A 23,486-nucleotide genomic window follows, 5' to 3' on the forward strand; every position below is an offset into this window, starting at 1 on the left:
AGAAACGTAATTTGAGCGTCTATTTCCATTGCTTTATCAGAAAGGCAGATTAACTTACAAAGCATCCTCTGTTCTCAACTGTGTCTTTCTCATTGTAGATTTAAAAGGAAAAATGCACAGAAGTTAATGGAATCAGAGGCTAGTCCCTGAAACCATTTCCACATGGTCAGTCTAAATCATTATTTCTAGTGTTTATGGCTTCTAAAATGAAGTATAGCTTCTAAACTGACAATTAAAGAATAGCATGTATTTTTTTTAAATTTTGAATTAAATCGTTACCCAGATAAATATAACAACATATGTTTAAAAATGAAGAAAATGGCTACAGAACTTTGGGAGGCTTTGATTTGAGTCTAATGGTTCCAATTATAGATTGGAACATCAAGTCAAGGTGAGCTATACTGCAGTGCATTAGGCAGTTCTTTATAGAAGTGTGAGGTTTTTGTATTTCTGGGGAAAAAATACTGATAGATTATCCTAGCCATCATAAAGAATGGAATTGACAGGTAAGTATTCTGCAGGTAAAAAGCCATTCTCACCCTGTCACTCAGGGATATGAGTCAGCAATATAGGGCTGTTATCCAAAAGGAGAACACGATCTGGGGTTGCATTAACCATAATGTAACACACAAGAATCATAAAATAATCCACTCACAGTGTTCAACGTTGATAAAGCCCATATTTGAGTCTAATTTTCATCTCCACATTTTCAACATAGTATTAGGAAATTGGAGGTGGGCAAGAGTAAAGAAACGAAATGATTTGAAAGTACAAAAACTTTCTTGGCCGAAAACTGGAATTCTTTATAACTGAGGAGGGAGAGCAAAGGGGTAGCATGAGAGTGGTTTTGAGTCACTCTTCATCTGTAGCAGAATTGGGACTGATAGGGGCCTCTTGTCCTAAGCGTGCCTTTCAGGGTGAAGTTCTTAACTAGAAGCAGTGGCCATGATGCCAGAGCTGGTTGTTCTAGTACCCGTTCTCAAACCTAGCGCCTACTCCTTGAAAGTATAGGAGTATGTTGTCTTACTGGGTTAATTCTCACAGTAATTCCAAAGTCAAGTATGAGCCAAAACTAGGAGAAAGATAGAGCCTATCTTTACGCTAGTGGTCATGAGAAGGCAAAACTTGTCCCTGCTGTTTGTTGAGAGTGAGGGCCAGGCTAGGCATTGTGGAGAAAGAAATGGAGAGGTCCCAGCCTTTAAGGAGCTCACTCTCAAGAGATTGCCAACACAGTTGATTAGTATTGAAAGATATGTAGGAGCTTGCCGGTTAGACAGGTGCTAAGAGACCATTATTCAGAGTGAAGATTAAGTATCATGTTCGCATGGAATGCTGGGTAGGCACCAAGTTTGGACAGAGGGCAGAGATTAAAATTGGATGGTTAGGTGGGCGTCACAATATGAAGGCACTTTACCAGATAAATAAACTTATTGTCACTCTGTTGTCAACAGTGAGCCATGTGACTTGAGACAATCATATTTTTTTCTTATAAGGATCTTCTGGGGACAGTTTGAAGTCTGACATTGCCCAACTTAGAGTTGGGGGAAGCAGTGGCTTGAGGAGACACAGGAAGACCTGCAAAGACTCACAATGCATTTCCTTCTTGGAGAATACCCATGGAGATAAGAACAGATGGGGTGGAAGGGCCGTAAAGAATTTAGGAGGAAGAATCAATAGGTCTTGGAAAGTTATATGGCAGAGTGGTAATTGAGAGAATTGGTGGTGTTAGTATCTTATTGTTGCTGTGACAAATTACTACAAACTTAGTGGCTTAAAATAATAACAAAATTGTCGTCTTACAATTCTGGAGGTAGTAAGTCTGAAACGGGTTTCTTTGGGTTGAATCAAGGAATCAGCATAGCAAGGCTATACTCCCTCCGGACACTCTAGAGGAGAATCGTCCTTGCTTCCTCCAGCTTGTAGGGGCTCTTTATATTCTTTGCTTCATGGTTCCCTTCAAGCTTCAAAACCAGCAATGGCCAGTCAAGTGTTTCTCACAAAATCACTCTAACATTGACTCTTGGAAGTGCTTTTGTGATTACCTTGATCTACCTGGATCCACTTGGATAATCTTAAGACCCTCAATTAAGTTATATCTGCAAACATTTTGCCATATAAGGTAACATAACCAAAGGTTCTGGATATTAGGGTGTGGGCATCTTTGGAAGACCATCCTTCTTCAGCTGCTCTCAGTTTGGAGGGAGAAAGTGAGTACACAACTGATAAATGGAAAATAAAGATGTACACACACACACACACACACACACACACACACACACACACACTGGAATATTACTCAGCAATCAAAAAGAGTGAAATCTTGCCATTTACAATGACATGGGTAGAGCTAGAGTGTATTATGCTAAGCAAGATAAATCAGAGAAAGACAAATACCATACGATTTCACTCATATGTGGAATTTAAGAAACAAAACAGGTGAACATAGGGGAAGGGAAAAAGAAGAGAAGGAGGCAAATCATAAGAGACTCTTAATGAAAGAGAAAAAACTGAGGGTTGCTGGAGGGGAGGTGAATGAGGGATGGGCTAAATGGGCAATATGTATTAAGGAGGACACATGTTGTGATGAGCACTGGGTGTTGTCTGTAAATGATGAATCACTAAATTCTGCTGCTGAACCCAATATTACCCTGTATGTTAACTAACTCGAATTTAAAATAAAAACTTGAAACAAAAGAAAGACAACAACAACAAAAAGTGAGTATAGTTTATGCATATGAGGCTGATAAGCTGGGGACACCTAGGTATATGATTTTTACCTGGAGATAGATTTTGATTTAAGACTTTGATCTTCATTTAGTGTTGAAGCCGTGAAAAGTAGTGAGCTCTGAAATGGCAAAGTGTGCGGCGTGGGAATGAGATAAGAGCAGAGTATGGGGGCCTGATGATCACTGAGATATCAGGGCAGATGGAGGAGTTGCGGAGACGAAGGGGCATCAAGAGAAATAGGAAAACCAGGGACAGATGTCTCAAACACCTGAGAAGGGCACATTCTAAGCGAGGGATGGGGCAACATGAGGAGGATGAAAAGAAAAAAAAACCAACTGGTAGATTTCCCTACTAGAAAGTGTCAACTATGTCAACTTCTTTGTTTTACGTGGTCTTAAAATAAACTGTAGCTTTTGTACTTGGGACGAACCAGAAATTTGTCATTTCATTGGACTTCATTGCTTTTGAAATTATACCCAGAATAACAGGTTTATATCGAAAGTCCAGGTCTCAAGAAGCGTTATCAACACTGGTGGGAATGTGGCCTTTTTGTGCCATTTGAGCTTGATGTCAGTTTCTCACGTTAAATCCCATAGTCTCTGCCCTGTTTAACATTCCGTTCTTCGCAAACCTTCTGGTGCAATTTTGATAGGACTGTTGACCCTGCTGCGCATAACAAATTACACATACGTTTTGAAACTTGACACTATGACTGTCTCACAAGCTTGTACATTTTCAGTGAAATTTTAGAACACAGGTTAATGTTTGAAATTCGTGGAAATGAAACAAGAAAAGGATGCATATGTGTAGTGGGGTGTGTGTGTGTGTGTGTGTGTGTGTGTGTGTGTGTGAAGTACTTGCTTCCAAACCAACAACCTAATGAGACCAACGATTCCATCCTGACTCCATGTCCTGCACTGATGCTTTCTAGCTTCTAGCTGCTTTTTGGCTCCTGCAATAGCTGTTACCGTCAGCTTACTGGCTGGCTGAGGGTAATTAGAGTTTCTCAGTCTGGAGCCGGAGTGAATTTCATGCTGCCATGATTCCGGCTGCAGGATGATAGTGGGGCTGGCGTGGGTACTGCCTCGCTGATGTTCAGATTCTAACTTTTTATTCTGCACACATGCAGTAACATTTTAAGGAAAGCCATTACTCCTAAGTCTTCAACTTGCTTTTGCTTTCATATCTTGGATTTTTGTGTTGTTACACCGAAACATGAAAGTATATAAAGATCTGTAGTTCCGATCTTGCATTGATCGGAACACAGAGACGCATAAGGCATGGGCGCTTCCCCTCAAAAAAGTTTCTAGACTGATAGGAGAAGTAGTGCTTTGCACAGATACCTGTAATACAGGGTAGGCTGCGATAAGTGCTTGCATGAGAGAAGGAAAAACTTTTCAGTTCAGTAAAAAAGAGAGAGCTCAGAGCCTAGAGTCTGCTTCAGATTCTGTGTCTCACTCTCTCTGCTCCTCCCTTGCTTGCTCTCTCTCTCTCTGTCAAAAATAAATAAACACTAAAAAAATTTTTAAGCTAAAAAAAAAAAGAAGTCTCTGATTGTGAGGAGAATCAAGGGAGCTTTTCTTATGAGTTAATATTTAAATTTGGTTTTGATGGGTGGATAGGATATTCAGAACTGGGAGCAGGTTTGGGCTCATGACATTTCAAACACCGATGCAAAGTTGGCAGAAGTCAAGAGATAGGATATGGCATACGTATGTGGGAGACTGAACGGCAAGGTCGTTGGAGTGGTGGCATTAATGTGGAAATGAAAACTATCATACTCTAAAAGGCATTGAATATCATAGTGAGGATTTGGTGCTACCAGAATTTTTTCTTAAATGTTTGATCTTGTTATTTTTTAATTTTTTTTTTCTTACACGCCTCAAATAAATTCCATTTGGCCAGGTACATTATTATTTAAATCAGATTCTATTTGTCAATATTTAGTTTAGGATTTTTGCATTGCTGTTCCTGAGTTTGCTCTATAATTTTCTTTTTGGTGCAGCCTGTCAGGTTTTAGGCTCAATGTTACTATTGCTTCATAAACTCTGGAAGAGTTTTAAATGGTATTGGAATTAACCTGTGTTTTAAAGGTTTGGCATGTTGTGCCATGAACCCATCCAGGCTGTGTGTGTGTGTGTGTGTGTGTGTCCATAGTTTTGGTGGCAACTATTTAACAACTTCCTTTATTTAAATGGTAATTGTCTAATGCCATCTTCTCTCTCTTCTGGAAGCAGTTTGGCATGCCATATGTTCCATAAATTATTTCTGTCATCTAAGTTTTGAAATTTATTTGCACAAACTAGTCTGTTATGATATTTAAAATATCCTTTATATTGGCATTATTTTCCTCTTATTGTTTCTGGTTTTGTATAATTGTATCAGCCTTCTTTCTCACCCCCCCCCCCCCCCCCGCCCCCGGTCTGATTAGCTAACAGTGTAAGTATTAGCCTTTTGGTTTATTTATTAATCCTCTACTCTTCTTTCTTCCAATTAATTTGTACTATGTATATCAATTCCTTTTTCTGCTCTCTGTAGTTTTTGTTTCCTTAAACTTCCTAACTTGAATGCTTAATGGATTTTTTATTCTTCCTTGTTTATTAATAAACTAAGTCTGTGAATTTTCCTTTGAGCACTACTTTAGCTATCCCATGAATTTTTTTTATAAGTTACTTTCTAGATGCTTTCCTTTTTTTGACCGAAGAAGTATGGGGCAGGTTTAAAATTTTCAGAACGCAGAGCATATTTTTTCCTAGTGTTGTGAGTAATTGACAGTTTTATTGCATTATGATAAGAGAATATTTCCTATACTTCCCTGTTTTGGGGAGTGTTTTGTGGGTTTTATTTGTGGCATAATACATTGTTGAATTTTGTGCTTGTTTGACAGATATTGGAAAGGAAAGATATGTTCTCTCTAGGGTGCAGATATGATCCATATTACCTAGACCTTACCATTTTAATTATGGTATTCAGATATTATGTGCCATTACGTATTGTGTGTATGTGTGTGTGCACTTGATTTATCATGAACAGAAAGAGAAAGTTTTCTGCCCTTAATCTGTTTCTATATTTTTCTACATTTTCTCCTTGCTCCCCCTCAAATGTGACATTTTAGGTGGGGCAGTTCTTCGTGGTGAATGGCTGTCCTGTGCATTGCAGAATATTTAGCGTTTTCATGTCCCGCCTAGTATAGGCCAGTAGGGTCCTCCAGTTCACTGGGACAACCAAATACACCCACTAAAATACTAGGGACATTATCATTTAGAATCACTTCAGGTTGGGAAAATAATGCTTTTTAAACTTTTCCCCTCCATCTATGGGACAGTTCTATATGACTTGTGAGAAAACTTAAGATTTTTTAAAAACCCTTTTTTTAATTGTGTCTGAAAGAAATTGTTTTGTTCTTTTTCTTTTTCTTTTTTTCTCCTCTCTGGGGATTGGCTGAAACCAATGAAATAGTGATGCCAGAAGGAGCCATGAAGAATCAGAGATTACTAAAATTGCTTGGGTCAAAACTTTCCCCTTCCAATATTGTGCTCTGTGTTTGGGTACAAGAGACTACAAGGTCTGTCAAATAAACTAACTCTTCCAATAACCTTAAAATAAATCTATATATCATATTTCAACACAGAGTTCTAACTTTTATTATCATCTGCCACAATCAATCTCCCAAAGGGCAAGCCATATTAAATTGACAAGTTCTTGAGTGTAAATATGGCATGCTAAATAACATATATACTTTAAATTGAAAACTTGTCAAGATTCTCAAATAAACTCCTAAGGACTCAAGCAAGTCTCTGTGTATACAGCGCACACACACACACACACACACACACAGGCAATCAGCATGCCATTGAGAAAGAGTGGAATCTTACCTTTAAAAATACACTCTGAAGTTCTTTGAACTTAAGATGAGCTAACTAAAATTTGTGTGCAAACAGTGTGGGAGGAATAGAATAATTTCAAAGCAACTTTTGGCTAGCTCATCAGAATTTCAAAGAATCCCCTCCCCCACCACAATGTGTGTACAGGATTTGAAATAGCTTAGCTGAGGCTAACACACACTGACATCAAAGTCCTTTGTAGGGTGGCTGAAAATGACTTTCACTGCTATGGAAAGGAGAATAAGAGTATTTTTAGATATTCACCTGAGCATACAGGAACTGTTCTTGGTGCAGCTATTCTGGTCAGCACTTGAATAGACCTCGCAGAGAAGCTGCTCCAAATCTACCACTGGTGAGAATTAAGTTATACTATATTCGTTGAATGCTCATAACAGTACTTATTGGTGCTAAAAGTGTCCATTGTTTACAAACAACAACGACAACAACAAAAGCTGAAGGTTAGCGGACTAAACACACACAGACTGCTAATTTGCAGTCTATCAGAGTATGATAAAACTCCATTTCACATAAAATTAATGCAGAATGCCATTTAATTGATCCTTTCTGGTGTGGCAGGTGACTTAGGGTTTTCTGTATCTCAGTGATGTGAGTATTCCAGGTTATATCCAGATACCACAAATTTGGAAGAAGCCCATGGATTCATTCTTTGACTCTGAGCCTGGGTTTAGATGTTCAGGTCTCCCCTTCCTTTAAGAAGACCCAGTCACCAGCCGCTCGCATCTCATGTCCCCCTGCATACATAGTTTTTGATGCCCACCCCCACCCTCTGTGCTAGTCCTGTTGGTGACCCTCTGAAAGAACCCCTGGGAGCTACCCTTCCCTATGCTAAGGCCTCTTTGGGAGAGGTCAGCTTGTTCCCAGTTTCCTATCCCTCTATCTGTAATCAAGATACGGGCTTCTTTGGACTTGGATATATTTAAATTTAACTCTCCCATTAAGAACTGTAGTGTTTGTCTTTTTTTTTTTTTTTCTGGCTCATTTGCAGCTTCTCTCTTTTAGGCTTATTCTTAGTTTTCTTTAATATGAGCCTACTAGGCAAGCCTAACTTTTTGTGTCTCCAAGAACATCTGGAGTTCCCATGTTTATCTACTCCTAATTCAATGTAGTCTCATGAGGAGATCAGTAACGTAGATGTCAGTGGTCAGAGGTCAACAGGAAGTTCCCCATGTACCAAGAAGAGATTGACTCTCTTGTGAAAATAGTACAAATACATGTCCTGGATACAGGAGGCTGACATGCTCCTCATTTTTGCATTTGGGAATTGTGCTATATACTTCTTAATTTCAGTTTAGGGTGTTAGTTATGACCTTAGGATCGTAGGGTTGGAAGAGTAGGAAGGGCGATATTAAAACTTAAAAGTAAATGACTTTATGACGCATAAATCCTCTCTTCAGTATCTCAATCAAGTAGATACTTAAGTCTCTGTTTGAACACTTCTGGGTACAGATAACTCACTCCTAAAACCATCTAAGGTTGGAAAATCCTACATTTTGTTAAACCACCATTCTGTTCTCTGTGACTTCAATCCATTGTGGAATTTATATTTAGTGAGTACTTAGTAGGTCCCAGGCACTATCCTATATACTTTTAGTCTTCAAAAAACCCTATGACATAGCTAATATTAATAACTTAATTTTACCAGTGAGGAAAACAAGTTATAGAAAGGTTAAGCAGCTTATACAATGCCACACAACTAGAAGTAAAAACTGAAGGAACTAGGACTCCTATCTAGGCCGTAGGATCTCTCATCCAGTGCTATTCATTGACCCTACAATATTCAAAATCTAGTATAATCTCTAGAATGGACGAAATTAATAAGCATATTTCAGTTATAAAGTTTTCTAAATCATTGGAGAGAGGAGATGGGATGTGGAATTAAGTCAGGGAATGATATTTGGATTTCTTGTTTATTCGTTCATCAAATGTACCCACTAAGGTGTGGCACCCTTACAGATGCTGCGGATAAAGCCGTGAATAAGGTATACCAGTTGTGCCCTAATGGAGCTTGCATTCTAGAGAGGGGAGGCAGATGGAAGCAGATAGTGAACCAGAAAGTATCAGATAATGATCAGAGGGAAATCAAGCAAGGTAATATGATTGTAACTGTTGAGTGATTCTACTTTTGATAGGAAGTATTCTACTTTCTGTGGAGGTAGCATTTGATCTGAGAACAGATATTTGGTATTTACATGTATTATTATTTAGAATTAGAAATGTGAGCTTTCCAATGTATCAAAAATTTTGGTAATAAAATAAAATCCTCCTACAACATGAACATAATACGTTTTCCCCAACTTACCTCTTTTCCTTTATCTACAACATAGTGGGTTTGAGTCAGCTCTGAGTTGAGATCGCTGTTATTGATATTCCCAGGTTATATTTAAATCTTTCCCAAGCAGAAGAGAAGCCAAGGGGGTCTCATGTACTTTGATGTCTATCCTGTGATTTTAATGACTTCTTAGCGTTCCTTCTAAATTATGTTTAGGTCTGTACATCTTTGTGTCAGAAGCCAGATGGTTTCAAATGACTGTCCTGTGTAATCAGACAAACTCTGAGCAAAACTAGTTGTTGTTTTTTTTTTTTTTATTTCTTCTCTTTCCTGTCTGTAGTTGTATATTACATGTGCATTTGACTGGATCACATATAGAGTCAATGTAAGTTTCTGGTTTCCATTTCCCTTTCTCTGTAGTTTCCCATTTTAAACAGCTCTTTATTCCATAGGTTCTGTGACTCTGGGTAATTACAGTAGCTGTGACTTTAAGGATTAAGGCTTTCCTCTGTAAGGACTATCAATTAGAATAGGGACATGGAAGCAGACAGCCGTCAGTCCACAGAGAACGCCAGGAGTTTAAAGAGTTATCTAGAGGTGCCCTAAGTGTTTGTGCTTTCTGTCTGGAATACATCTCCTTACAGAGTTTACATGTGTGTGTGTTTGTGTGTCTCAGACCCTCCTTATCTCTGAAGATTTAACACAAACAGCCACCATTTCATGCTTTCGGGCTTTTCCTGACACTCGTTTCCTTGTCTACGCACATCTTCCTCCACCCCGTTGGCCTCCCTCCTAAGTAGCTGTATCCTGGATTCGGCTCCGGTGCTTTATGGCACACGCACACGCTTACATATGTACAATTCTGCGCTGCACTGAGATCCTTGACGCCAGAGACCAGGGACCGTGCCCTCTTCTTATTCATTTTCTTATGTTTTTATCGAGGTGGAATTCACGTAACAAAAAAAGTAACCATTTTAAAGTGAACAGTTCAGCAGCATTTAGTACATTCAGTGTTGTGCAACCACCATGGCTATCTAGTTCCAGAGTATTTTCATCATCCCCCAAGGAAACCCCATACCCGCCAAGCAGTTGCTCCCTGCACCTCCCTCCCCCCAGCCCCTGGCAACCACTTTGTGTTTATTTTTGTATCCTCGGCGCCTTGCATAGCACCTGGCTCAGTACCTTGCATAGCACCTGGCTCAGTACACCTTGCATAGCAGCTGACTCAGTACTTTGTATGGTACCTAGCTTAATAAATGTTTACTAGAATAATGAATGGATTACTCATTTCTAAAAGGAGAGCAATTGTCTTTATTTAAATTGCTTCACTCATTCCCACTATTTTGGACTAACCAGCATGAGCCAGGCAGTGTGCTGGGAGCAGGTCATGGAGCAGTGAACAAAACGGACATGTCCCTGCCCTTATGGAGTTTATGAATGAACCCAATGCCGTCCAACCGAAATAATATGAGATCCACATATGTAAACCTTCTATAGCTACATGTATTAGTTTTTTGTTACGGCCATAAAAATTACCACAAACTTCGTGGCTTAACACAACCTACATGTCCTCTCGTATAGTACCAAGGTCAGGACACTAATGTAGTTCTCACTGGGCTAAAATCAGGTGTCAACAGGGCTACATTCCTTCTGGAGAAATCCATATTAAATCTTCCAAATATTATGTGTGTTTCACACGAAAGCACATCAGCTTGAATTAGCCATATTTCAAGTGCTCAGTAGCCACATATGCGTAGTGTCTGCCATTTTGAACAGCACAGATCACCATGGGGATAGAGAGACTCTGAGAAATAATGACAAGTTTGATATATGTCAAGACAAAGTACAGAGTCCAAAAGATAATACCGTAGGAAGCCTAATCTTCTGAGAGGTGTGGGAATGTTTCCTAGAGAAAGCAGTGACCTAAATAACAAGTGGATTGGGTTTTAAAAGCAAAAGGAGAGATTATATGCTCCCTTCCTCTCCCAGTTTGAAACCCGTAAATAGCTTCTATTGTCCTGTGACAAAAGTTCATGTTAAGGATTTGGGGCTAGCCTAAGTAGAGAAGTGATAGGATTGGATATGCGATTCTTAGAAAAACAATTACCCTGACTGCTTTTAAGATCCTGTTTTCTTCTGTTCTTAATATTTTCCCCTGAGTTGTCTGTTTTACATTGAAGAAAATAGTTTATGTTCCATCAACGCTTCTCTCGTAAGTGTCCCATTAGACCACGAGGTCAATACACTTCAGTGGACAGTAAATTAGTCCATTTTTTTTCTTTGTAGTCTTTAGGGACTTACATATTACAATATATTCTAAGATGTGCTTTCTTAATTCTCCCAGGCCACTAACCTCTGGTTTCAGTCAAGGTGTGTCCTCATCCCTGGTAACCATAGCAGACTGTCATGCCACCTCTGTGGGTTGATTTTACAGAAGAGGAAACTGGCATAAAATTCCAAATGGCTAAGCAGTCATCTGGCACTGTGCTAAGTTCTTGAGGAATCTGCATTTTATTCTTCTGATGCCAGTCCTGGTCCCGCTGTTTTGAGCTGCTGGGATAAACCAGAACTTGCCAGTAACCACAGTATAAAAGCACCCCATAACACGAGCCTCTCAAGAAGAGTTTAAAGAATGACGGTTCAACAGGAAGGCAGAGGCGCTTCTTAGGAACAATCGAACAAAACTGATTTTAGATGGGTTGAAAGACACGGACCGAATATGACCTACTGAAGTCTTCTCTGTCACTTACATCTCTCCCGAGAGTAGCTGATGGCCTTCCATTTTTGGAGGGTAGGGTTGGGAACAGTAGTGCAGTTACCTGTGATTTACCTGGTCTGTTTTATGAAAACAGTCTAAGTCCGGCAAACTTTCAGTCTTATCTCTATTTTCAGACCCTGCTTTGCAGAGGGTCTGAATTTCCATGAGGGAAGAGAAGAGAACATGCCGCTTTGACTAGGCTACATTTTCCTTTCTTCCTTTCCTGTCTACCTATTTCAGTGTGATATCTAGTTTCTAGAGCATTAAGTGGGTGTACGCATAATGCGATTAAGCGTTTCTCAACATAGTGGCCAGTCTTTGTGGAGGAACTTGAATAACCTGGATCTTCCACACCCTGTGTCTCAATGTTGTGAATCCGTGGAAATACCCGTGCTGCGATTCTTGACGGAGAAAGTCCCCTACTATGATAAAGTATGTTTGTAGGAAACCAGCGGTTTCTCTGCTGAGAACTCAAGCAGAACAGGTGTTTAAATAGCACAGATGCCCTGCCTGGGATTAAAGTTGAAAATGTAAGTGTATGCGTTAGTCAGCTGTGGAAGTGTTACAACTCGAGCGTCCTCCCACCTCTCATGGTTTTGGTTTATAGTCAATTACAAAGATGAAACACTTTGGAAATAGCATGCCGGACGCACACGTTAAATCATTTTCATTCATGTCTTCTGAGCACTGATTTTAACCCAAAACATTAATTTCAGCAGAAATGGATGTATTGCCCATTGGAGGTCAAGTTAATAGAGTGGGTACGTGCCAGTGAGCACTCAGGCTGAAAGGACCCTCGCATTTGCAGAACTCGGTGACAATATTGCACTTTTTCTAATTGGATGGGAAAAGCTGGTTCGTGGTTCACTGTGTTGATGAGCATCTTTATATAAACCTTTTAAGACCCCTACCTATCTGAAAAGTCCTTCGCACGGGCTCTTGTTTTTCCCTACCAGATTGACACATATAATATTACATTTTAAATAGCACTTAGCCTGTCATATGCAGCATTAGCTTTGAAGATTTGCGGTCCATGTTCTAATTTTGAGGGGAAAAATTGGTTAAATGACAGGAGAAGTATGGCAGTTTGTGAACAAAATTCTTTCTGAGTTTCGCTTTCTGTTAGGGTCATCCATATCCTGTCACTAACCTCATTAGGTCAAGGGCTTAGAGGCATTTTCTGTAGAATTGGCATATGTTTTGGTGACAGTGGTACAACGTTTTAGCATCTCGACAGCGACTTTCTTTCCTGTTTTGGGGGGGGGAGGGGACAATCGTTTTCAAATACCTCTCATTTTTAGCTTAAAAAATGAATATTGCCCAGCGCATTTTGCCTCGGAAAAGCCTTTAAAGCATTTTGGAGGTTGTCTCACCTCTCCCGGAAGTCAGAGACCTCCACAAAGCCTCAGCAGCAGCTGTGAGACCCAAGCAATTGAAGTCAACTTCTGTGGCAAGACCGCTTGTCTTTGGATGCTGTGCTTTCGTTTGTCCTAAACTTACCGGGCATCTGAGGCAAACAACATGCTACGGGTTTGAATCTTTAAGGAATGTTCCTCTCCTGGAGTGACGATGGGAGAAGATAGGTTAATATTGAATGTGGACCGTGGAATGGAACCTCTGTAGCCAGGCCTGTCTGGGTAACAGACTGGCAGGGCTGTGGCGCTCGCTTGCATCTGGAATGGTTGATCAGCACTGAACAGATGCTGGTGAGAAATAGGTCGTCGTAGCAGTGGAGCATGAGAACGCACACGTTTCTTTATTCTTGCGGCGACAGGCGTTGCATTTCATTCGTGCTAACTATGGAAATGTCACGCCCTCTTTGCAATATGAATACATGCATGATAGCAAGCCTTGGCAGCCTCCAGAGGTAAAAACCAAACTGGCTGCAGAGGACTCCTACAACCCCATTTCCATGGTACAGATAATTCTCTCAACATTACAGAATGGAACTGGTGGGGGAAGGGGGACGCGTAAGAGTGCATGGGGTTCGAATACACACATGCCTGAGTGCCTTCTTAGTTGCAGACACCCAGAAGGACGCCAATTCACAGGGGTCCATCAGTCTTGTGAAAGGAGAAGTCACTGAGATAAGAAAAATGAGCAGCATGAGGACAGGAAGCAGTGACATTCAATGAGTCCTTGTCACCAGCAGTCATTAGCATGCAAGCCTGCTGTTGGTTTTTCATGCTTTATGCGATTTCCTTGACCAAGCAGAGAGCCTTTGGAACGCTCGTAGCAGTTAATATCACACAAGTTATTGTTTCTTTCTGGAATGCCTTATATTTTTTAGTACCAATGAGGTCCTTCTGTGTCCCCATGTGCCTCTAAAATTTTAAAGAGAATCAAAGAATGCATCATTTATATCTGTCCCAGAGGTAATGGAGTGACTCAGTGATATCTATGAAGGGATGATTTTAAATTTCATGTCTTATGCAAGAGGTGATTTTTATGTGAAAACTGCAAGAACTGGCCTCAGGGATAACCAGATAATTATCCCTCTAACAGCAGGGCTAGATTCCAGGGGGATTATGGCTGAAAGCTGTGGTGTATCAGCTTTGCCCTTGTGAATCCTGGTTGCCACAATGGAACACATAGCAACTGATTGCACTGCATGGAACACATCTTACCTCTGCCTCTGGAGAGTGCCTGCTGGAGACCTGTGTCTCAAAAGGCAGGTGAGCAGAGATTTCCTGTGCAAGAATTCAGGACAAGGCTGAGTGAGATTTCTGTTTACAGCAACAGCAGGGGGAAAAAAAAAATTGCTTTCTCTACTCTGTTCCTGAAGGCACTCACTGATGAATCAGATAAAACCCATTAGTCCTTAAGCCACCAGTGCGATGACCCACCCTGGATCATCATTGTCTTTCACTGAGCTCCCAGCGCTGAGACCCTCCTCCCCTCAGCCCCTGGTATATGGAATGTTGCAACTGGAGAGGTCTCAGAGCTTCCGAGGGACAAGAGAGCAAAATCATATTCTGCTGTCTTCAGCTTGGTTAAAAGTCTCCATTCTGTTCTTTGAGCCAAACCATTTTTAGCATTTGCTTTTAAGCATTTTGGGACTACTTATTTTTTCTCTGGGAAAATTTATGTGCAAAGGTACAAAGTCTTGTAATCTAGTTGGGGAAGAAGCTTGTATACGCATAGCATTCCAGCTGGTGGAATTGGAATTTTTTTCAGCTTGATTCTCTGTTTTTTATTTCTTGTTTGTCTCCATCTTTTTCTGTGTGTCTTTTGGTGCATATATGTTTTATTTATGTAAATACAATTTCTTTTATTTATACATAGACATCTTCATTGTATTGATCTCTTCCTCTCTGAGAGAAGGCTCCTGATAAGGTACCCTATAATCTCTTAATTTCTCTTCATCCTAGGAGACTTTTCTGCTGTATTACCCTGTTGACCACCTGCTTCTACTTGAAACACTCCTTTTTTTTTTTTTTTTTAATTTACTGCCAAGTTAGCTAACACAGTGTATACGGTGTGCTCTTGGTTTTGGGGGTAGACTCCCATGATCCATCACTTACATACAACACCCAGTGCTCATCCCAACAAGTGCCCTCCTCAGTGACCATCACCCACTTCCCTGCTCCCTGTCCCACCACCCCCCCCAGGCCCCTGTCAACCCTCAGTTTGTTCTCCTCATTCAAGAATCTCTTATGCTTTACCTCCCTCTCTGTTTGACACACTCCCTTTTGCTTTTGAGATGGTTCTGACCATGTAAAAGATCATTCCTTCTACTTGTCCAATATACATATGGACAAGCAAATGTTTAGAGGTTGACGAAAGGTATTTAGAGATTCCCTACTTCTACTTCAGATCTCAGACAAGGAATTCAAGGCCTCGCATTTCTTTATCACTTCTTTAATAATCTCCTTGAAAGGTAGCTTTAAGGTGTGGATTCTCCTGCTTGAGCTCAGATCTAGTTGAGAAGCAAATGCCGGAGTCAGATGAGTGGAGCTCGCACCATAGGTTGATTACCAGTATGGATGAACTGGAGAATTTGGCATACGCCCAAGACCACATGGGCTTCTTAGTACAGCCCCAATGATATAAACCGACCTCTCAAGTATAAGCAGAGCTAGACAGCCTCAGCCCCCTGTGCCGTGGCAGGCAACTGAAAGCATAACGACATAGGAGGTCCTGTATCTGCTATGAATTTAAGGGAAGAAGATGATAAGCTGGACAAGCTCAATTCCTTTTCCCAAACTCAAAAATCAGATAAATTACTCCTTGCCAGAAAGAAGTGAATGGGAAGGCTGAGATTGTATCTTCTTGTGAAATTGATGTTCCCTCCGTTCTATGGAAATGTAAGGAATGGGGGGGAGAGGGTAAGCATTCATCCCCAGTAGGAATTTTGGAACCATTTTCTTAAGGCCATCTTGCCCAAAATATAAAATATGTAAAATGTTGCCATGGGAAGACTAAAATCCTTCCAGCTCTGCTCATTTGCTAATTCCTTCTCACTAGGCCTCTCCATCCCTCTCTTCTTCCCCACCTGGGCGGCCACTGCTGGCATCATGCATAAGCTGTCTTTCATCCAGACTCCTACTGTCTGTAATGAATCTGGATGAAAGACACTCATTCACTCTAGCCCACTGCAGTCTCTTTCTTCCTGGTCCTTCCCCTCCACTGAGATTGCTCTCGGTGATGTCTCACTTTTCCCTGTATTTGTCCCTCCAAGTTGTAAGATCCATCATCTCTGTGGTTTCCCTTCCACTCGATCATCAGGAGACACTAACGTGGTTGATACTCCTTCCTATTTTAATTTCTCAATGCCTTTGGCTTTGTAAGTGCTCTAGTTTCTTCGATATCTTATTCTTCCCCGAAGCCTTTCTGCAGTATTCTTTACCTTATCCATCCATGGCTGCTGCTACTACCCGTATACTGATGACTCCCAGACGACTGCCTTCAGCTCCCACCCCTTTCTCCAGCTCTAGGCCCAGATTTCCCGACTTTCTTATTTCTACTGGAACCCATCTTATCATGGCTTTAAAATGTGGAGATCTCCAACTTACAAATTAAATCTCATAAGAAAATCTGCTTCTATTCTCTATCCCATCTCTTGGCTAATGTCATCAGTATTCCCTTTGCCTCCTGAACTGAAAACCTTGAGGGTACTCTCGGTTATATTCAGGGTGTCCTAAACTGTGTTGGATGCTAAGAAAACAGAGACAAATTGACACAAAATCCCTGCTCTCAACCAGTTCTCAGATATTAATTCGAACTCATTAACAGAGCACGAGACTGGTACAATGATGAACTGTTTATGGGAAAGGTAAAGAAGGGAATGACTCGCTTTTCCCAGGGTGTGATGTGGGGTAATTGGTGAACTGGGTTTGTAGAACCAAGCTGGAGTTTGTCAAGCAGATGAAAAGGCAAAAACACCCTGCTAAAAGAAAACAAAAAAGCAAAAACAGTGGAAACTGATTAAGAATATGGAAACTAATTTGACAATAAATTTCATATAATAATAATAAAAAAAAGCAAACACAAAAAAACCTCGAACTGGAAACATCACGATGTGGTCAGGGAGCTACGAGGGGCACACTCTCAGGGAGTGAGCACTGGCAGCAGGTGAAACTCCTCCAGGGCAGTGAAGGCCAGATGGAGAAAGATGGTTTGTTCACCGCTGAGGAGCTTGCCCTTTCTACCCCATGCAAAAGATTGTCATAAAGGAAGAGGCGTTGTTTCCATATGCCCCTCCGTGCCGAAAGGCCGGGGGACTCTTTTTTTGCTGGAGTGTCTTCTACCCAAGCCTATGGATTATAACAAAATCAAAGCTTTTAAGATCTGTGGGCCAAAAAAGGGGGAACAGGAGAATAGAAAACAGAGAATAATTGGTAAATTGATTAATGAAGGGATCCTGGTTGAATATCTGGGGTCTGTCTCTCTATCTCTCCATCCCTCCCTCCCCTCCGTTCATCCATCCATCCATCCAATTTATTTATCTGTCTGCCATGACTGGTTTTTATATGCTTGTGTGGTGTATTTTGTAAGAGAGCCCAATGAGAATGAAGAACCAGGGATGAGAAGAGCAAACATGATCTAATACTATTATAGAAAAAGGTCATTTTATTAGCACTGTGGCTTGGAAAGGGGTGATAATGTAGGCCAGAAGAATCCTTAAAGAACTACTGAAGTATTCCTGGTGAAAGGTTAAGTGAGTAGATGAATAAATGAAGGAATACATTTATATCTAAGGGCACACAGCTATTTACTGCCTGTTACCTGTGGTTTTTTTTTTTTTTTTTAAAGCTTTTCTTACAAAGAGACCTCAGCCACGGTGCATAGAATCGTTGTTTCACTAAACATTTATCGATTACCTACAGGTGCTGTAAGTCCTGGGGATCTGACAGACTTGTATTCATAAACGGACAGCATAAAATCATTAGATTGCACTTTCCCATCATACCAGCCTCAGGATTCTTCTTAGCAGACCCTTCAGCAGCCGCTGCTAATAGATCAAAATTGGCTTTCGCCACGAAGTCTGTTTGCCTTTCTCTGTCTAGTCTCGTCAATACAATGAGGTCTAAAAACTTAATGATTGCAGTGATGAAAATAATAATTACACTAATGGACTGAGATCAACAGACTAATGTAGGAACTTGAGTTTTGGCAGACCCAGAAAAACACAAGTTTTAGGACTTGCTGCGGGTGAAAGAGCAGCCAAGGCGAGACTGGTAACGGTCTGGGTGCGTTATTTTAGGAGTTTGGTTCTTTCTTATTCATGTCGCTCTCTCTCCTTTCAACTTACGATCTGACTGGAGCCTTATTTAGGAGCTTAGGTAGAATGGGCAGATCTCACAAAATGTTTCCCGGAAAAGGTTAAGGTTCGTTTGGTTGAAGTATGATTTTTCTCTTTCTTAGCGGCAGAAATGGCCAGAGGAGTCTCGGACTTTCTTCCAGAGGCACCCCGACACATTGGCTGAGGACGGCGCTTCGCTCTAAAACGCTGAAATTTTGTTTCCTATACGAACGCATGTTCTTAATGCGCGTCGTTCTCCACGGACAGCGTGCTACGTACCAGCTGTTTCCGAAGGCCTCATGCGTGTCAGGGATTATCTTTTTGAGGCAAAGCATTTATCTGACACTTTTGGTCAAAATATTGTGGCTGTAGCCCATATGCTACCCGATTTAGCTGCAGTGTATAAATACTAGTACCAATTGTCAAAGAATTGAAAAAAGTGTTATCCGACCACAAAGAAAGATCTACCACCTATGAGTTTTTCACATTATGTTCCGAAAGTACAACGGGTCAGCATTTTTATAGTAGGAAAGCCTTTTCTGTGGTTTTTAGAGACCCAAAGTAAACGCTTTTAAATGTCAAAAAGCTTAAAAATCCAAACAGGCTGTAGTCTCGTTAGAGAACAGACTGGCAAGAATTCACAAATCGAAATATCCTCCCATAAAATTTATTGTAAACAAGAAGTCAGGAAAAGGCATGGACGTAATTCAATAAATATCAGGCTCTGGGTTTCTATCTTCTTAAATTCAAAGATGTTTAAAGTTACATAATTGTACCCTGATACATGTTATCATGATTTACCAATCTTACTTTATAAATTCTGTTTCCCTTCCTTGCAGCTCTGACTATGGGGGAGAAGAGTACACATGCAGATTAAGTGCTAATCCCTCCTCTGCAAGGTGCTATTATCTCTCCATACCTCAATTTCTCTCCTCCAAATTAGAGACATTTATGATTCTCCTTTTCCTCCTCTTCATAACTATATAAAAATTAGTCATTGGACCATGTCTAGACAGGGGTAAAATTAACTCTAGGAATTATGTTTATTATTTTAGGTAACTTTAACCTTTTTTTAATGGACATAATTGTGTCCATTTTGAAGCGTACAAACATTTTTTAAAACTATTATATAAAGGTTACATAAAAGTAATAGAACTCTTGGCTGAAGGTGATGTAATTTTTAAAACAATAATGGAGATAGAAATTTGCAAACAAATTGATGTGGAGGAAAGCACTAGATACTGATGTTGTATTAAAATGTGTTACTTTGGGGAGCCTGGGTGGCTCAGTCAGTTAAGTGGCCCAGATGGTGATCTCAATGTTCATGAGTTTAAGCCCCGCACCGGGCTCTGGGATGACAGCTCGGAGCCTGGAGCCTGCTTCAGGTTCTGTGTCTCCCTCTTTCTCTGCCCCTCCCCTGCTCATGCCTCTGTCTCTCCCTCTTTCTCAAAATAAATAAACTTTAAAATAAATTTTTTTTAATGTGTTACTTTGATAACTCTTGAGAGTTAAGTGTAAGGAATATGCCCTGATACTGACTTTCCTGTCAAGGATTTGGAGGTCACGTGTTTTTTTTTTTTTTAATCCGAGCTTTCAGACCACGAATTATGCTATCAGGTTTTGGTTGTATTTTTCTTTCCATCTGTTCTGGTGAGTTTTAAAAAGTTCTTGGAGAGAACAATCAGAAATTGACATGAGGTACTTTGTTCAGATCATGAATAAACAAATTGATTTATTGGATGGAATAACATTTTCCATTGGCTGTGTCTACATTTAGGAGGATAGATTGTTCCATGCCTTCTTATTTAAGATGCTCTGGGCCTAATCACCAAAAAAAAAAAAATAATAACAGACAGGACTTTAGACATAATAATTGGTGTAATAAAACAACTCCAGTAATAATAATGGCACACCCTTACATTTTTACAGTACTCTATGATTTGACAATCATTTTCACACATACGGACATTTAAATTCATCTCATTTAGAATACAAGTACAATTCAGTAAGTTATTAAGCTTTCAAAGATCTCTACCTTCTCTTCTGAGAGTGGACACAATGTCTTATAATTATTCTCCTATCAAATGATCCCAGTCCAGATAACACCAAGTTCTTAGAGTTGTTAGCTTCTAGTCTTAGCTCTTTGTTTCTCAGAAATAGTACTTCATTCCTCAAATAACCAATATTCCTTGTTTTGCTGCAGATAAAAAGATTTTAACAAAAGATCACATTCTTTTTTTAAATTTTTTAACATTTATTTATTTTTGAGAGAGAGAGAGAGGGAGAGAGAGAGAGCAAGCGAGCGAATGGAGGAGGGGCAGGGAGAGAGGGAGACACAGAATCTGAAGCAGGCTCCAGGCTCTGAGCTGTCAGCACAGAGTCCAACGTGGGGCTTGAACTCACGAACTATGAGATCATGACCTGAGCCAAAGTCAGATGTCTAACGGAGTGAGCCACCCAGGTGCCCCCAAAAGATCAAATTTTAACACAAGATAGCTATGCTGTTGCCGGTGAGAATAACAATTTGTATATTCCAAATCCAGAAATAAAATATATTTATTCACCCTGGGTGTTCATCTTCCTTAGAAATACTAGTAGAATACTAGTAGAAATTCATGTGATATAATAAGTATAAAATTCTTTGACCTGTGCCCTGATGGTTGGCTCTAAAATGACTATACCTGAATTGTTCAAAATACCTAAAATTTGTGGCCAGGTTCATTGATTTTTTTTTTTTTTTTTTTTTTACCCCTTATGACTGTAGAATAATCCTTTTCAAGAAAACAGTATGACCTCATAGAGAAATTTGGCCTTATTATTATTTCAGTGTCAATTATAAACTGGCATATTTATCTAGTCTAATAAATAACAAGTGGGAAAAATGTAAACCATAACGTCTCCAGAGCAACTTAGTTATATTCAACATTTGTATAAGAGAGCATAATTTTAGTAGCAACATCGTTTAGTTGAAAGTTGGCTTAGGAAAACAGGCATTTCTTAAATTTCCTATTCTTAATTGTCACCAATCACAAGTTACTTTCATACTGTAGCATGCAAGGTGATCATAAAGATTAAGCATTTAAAAACGAGGCCGACAAATAAAATAGAGAAACCTCTGGAACAGCTGTCATAATAGGTGAGATCCATTTTCCACCCATCAGTGGCTTGGTTTTGCTTTTCGGAGTGATCCTAAGGGACATTTACTCGGATGGCATGGTTGTTTTGGTTTTCGTTTTGTTTTGTTTTTAGACGTATCTTAAAAGGCTAGTGATAAGCTGCAATTATTTTAGTTCCCTTGGTCTCCGTTGGCACATAGCTCAGCCTTGGAACTTCTGCGATTCCCGAATGATTTTGTCCGAAGTGCTCCTTTGGAAGCTCCCAGACAAAACAGGTGAGTAAACGGCAGACGTCTTTCCCTTGATTAAACCAGTTACACTGGAATTCTGCTGAAGGTGGATTGAAGTCCCACATCCCACACCCTTCCTCCCTGGAGTGTGTCTTTGTAGGTACGGGGGGGCGGGGGGGGGCCCTGTCCCCTTGTTACCCTTTGCTTGCCCAAGCCTCTCACTCTCCTCCCACCGTGCTCTTGGGACCCCAAGGCCTCTGAGCTTCTGAGGTCCCCAACCTCATGCATTTTCTGTCAAAAGCTGAAGAGTCGCTGAACCTCTGGCAAGCTCCGCCAACAAAAGCTGCAGCCTGCAGAAGGAAGGAGGAGGTGTGTGTTTGATGTGCAAAGCTGGAATTCAGAATTACTTTTTGTTTAAGAAGCATTGCCCCCGGCACTTCCCCCCTCCCCTCCGCTCCAGCCTCGCTGGCTGCCTTTTTGTTCTGTGAACACACGAAACTTTTTCCAGCCTTCGCATCTTTGTTCCCACTGTTCTCTCTGCCAGAAACTCCCTGCCACTTCTCTTCCATCTCACCATTCGGATCTCCTATAGATGTCACTTTCGTCCACATTGAGTGGCCTTGCACCCCATGACGATACTCACTTTTACTTTCTTCCTAGCACTTTTCATGGTCCGAAGTAATGGCATTCATCCATTAGTTCATGTCTGTGCTGTGTCCCTTGCTGCCCCCTTCCCCACACTGAAAGTTCAGCCTCATGAGAGTAGACACGTTGCTTCGCTTTGCTCAGGACTGTTGTGCTCCCTTAGGGCAGGCTGGGCACTGGCGGTGGGTGTTCGTCAGATGGGGAATGAGCAAAGGAAGGTCATGGGGAATGAGCTCATGGGGAATGAGCTCATTTGCTCATGGGGAATGAGCAAAGGAAGCAAACCATCTCTCATTGTGTGAGATGGATGGTTGTGTTTTGACTCTGCCTGAGCAGTTCATAGTCTGGGGCTGCAGGACCAGGCTGCGAAGTTCTCCACCCTGTATAACAAGGTTTCTGTGGGACAGGTGTTCTCTTTTCCAATGCTTGCCTTAGAGATAAACTTTCAAAACACAACTTTCCTGGGGCACCTGGGTGGCTCAGTCGGTTAAGCGTCCGACTTCGGCTCAGGTCATGATCTCGCGTTCTGTGGGTTCGAGCCCCGCGTCGGGCTCTGTGCTGACAGCTCGGAGCCTGGAGCCTGTTTCAGATTCTGTGTCTCCCTCTTTCTCTGACCCTCCCCTGTTCATGCTCTGTCTCTGTCTCAAAAATAAATAAATGTTAAAAAAAATTAAAAAAAAAAAAAACACAACTTTCCTAAGTGAGGGATTAGCTTTACTTCTATGATAGCAGCTGGTTCAGTTTATTAATTGAGAGCAAGAATAAGTAAACATTTTCTTATTTAAATAAATAGACTTGAGATGTTTGAGAGATGTTTGTTAACTCCTTGGCAATCTACCTTTTTAAAGTTATTTCCTCCTTCTGTCTGGATGCAGCCTTTTGTTGTACTCACACGACTGTGCTCATGGTCCCTGCGGGAATGTATGGGCTCCTAGGGCCCTTCGCCCCCTGTGGAGCACACGTTTGTCTTTGCCCATCCTTCCTATCCTCTTCACGTCCTACTCACACCCCAAAGGAGGAATGCTGCTTTGGGGCTCCCATTTCTGTGGTCACATAGTATGTAAGTAAAGCTTATTGGACTTTCTCACACT

The sequence above is a fragment of the Panthera tigris genome, chromosome A1, assembly GCF_018350195.1.
Source record: "Panthera tigris isolate Pti1 chromosome A1, P.tigris_Pti1_mat1.1, whole genome shotgun sequence".
In the NCBI taxonomy this organism is placed as follows: Eukaryota; Metazoa; Chordata; class Mammalia; order Carnivora; family Felidae; genus Panthera; species Panthera tigris.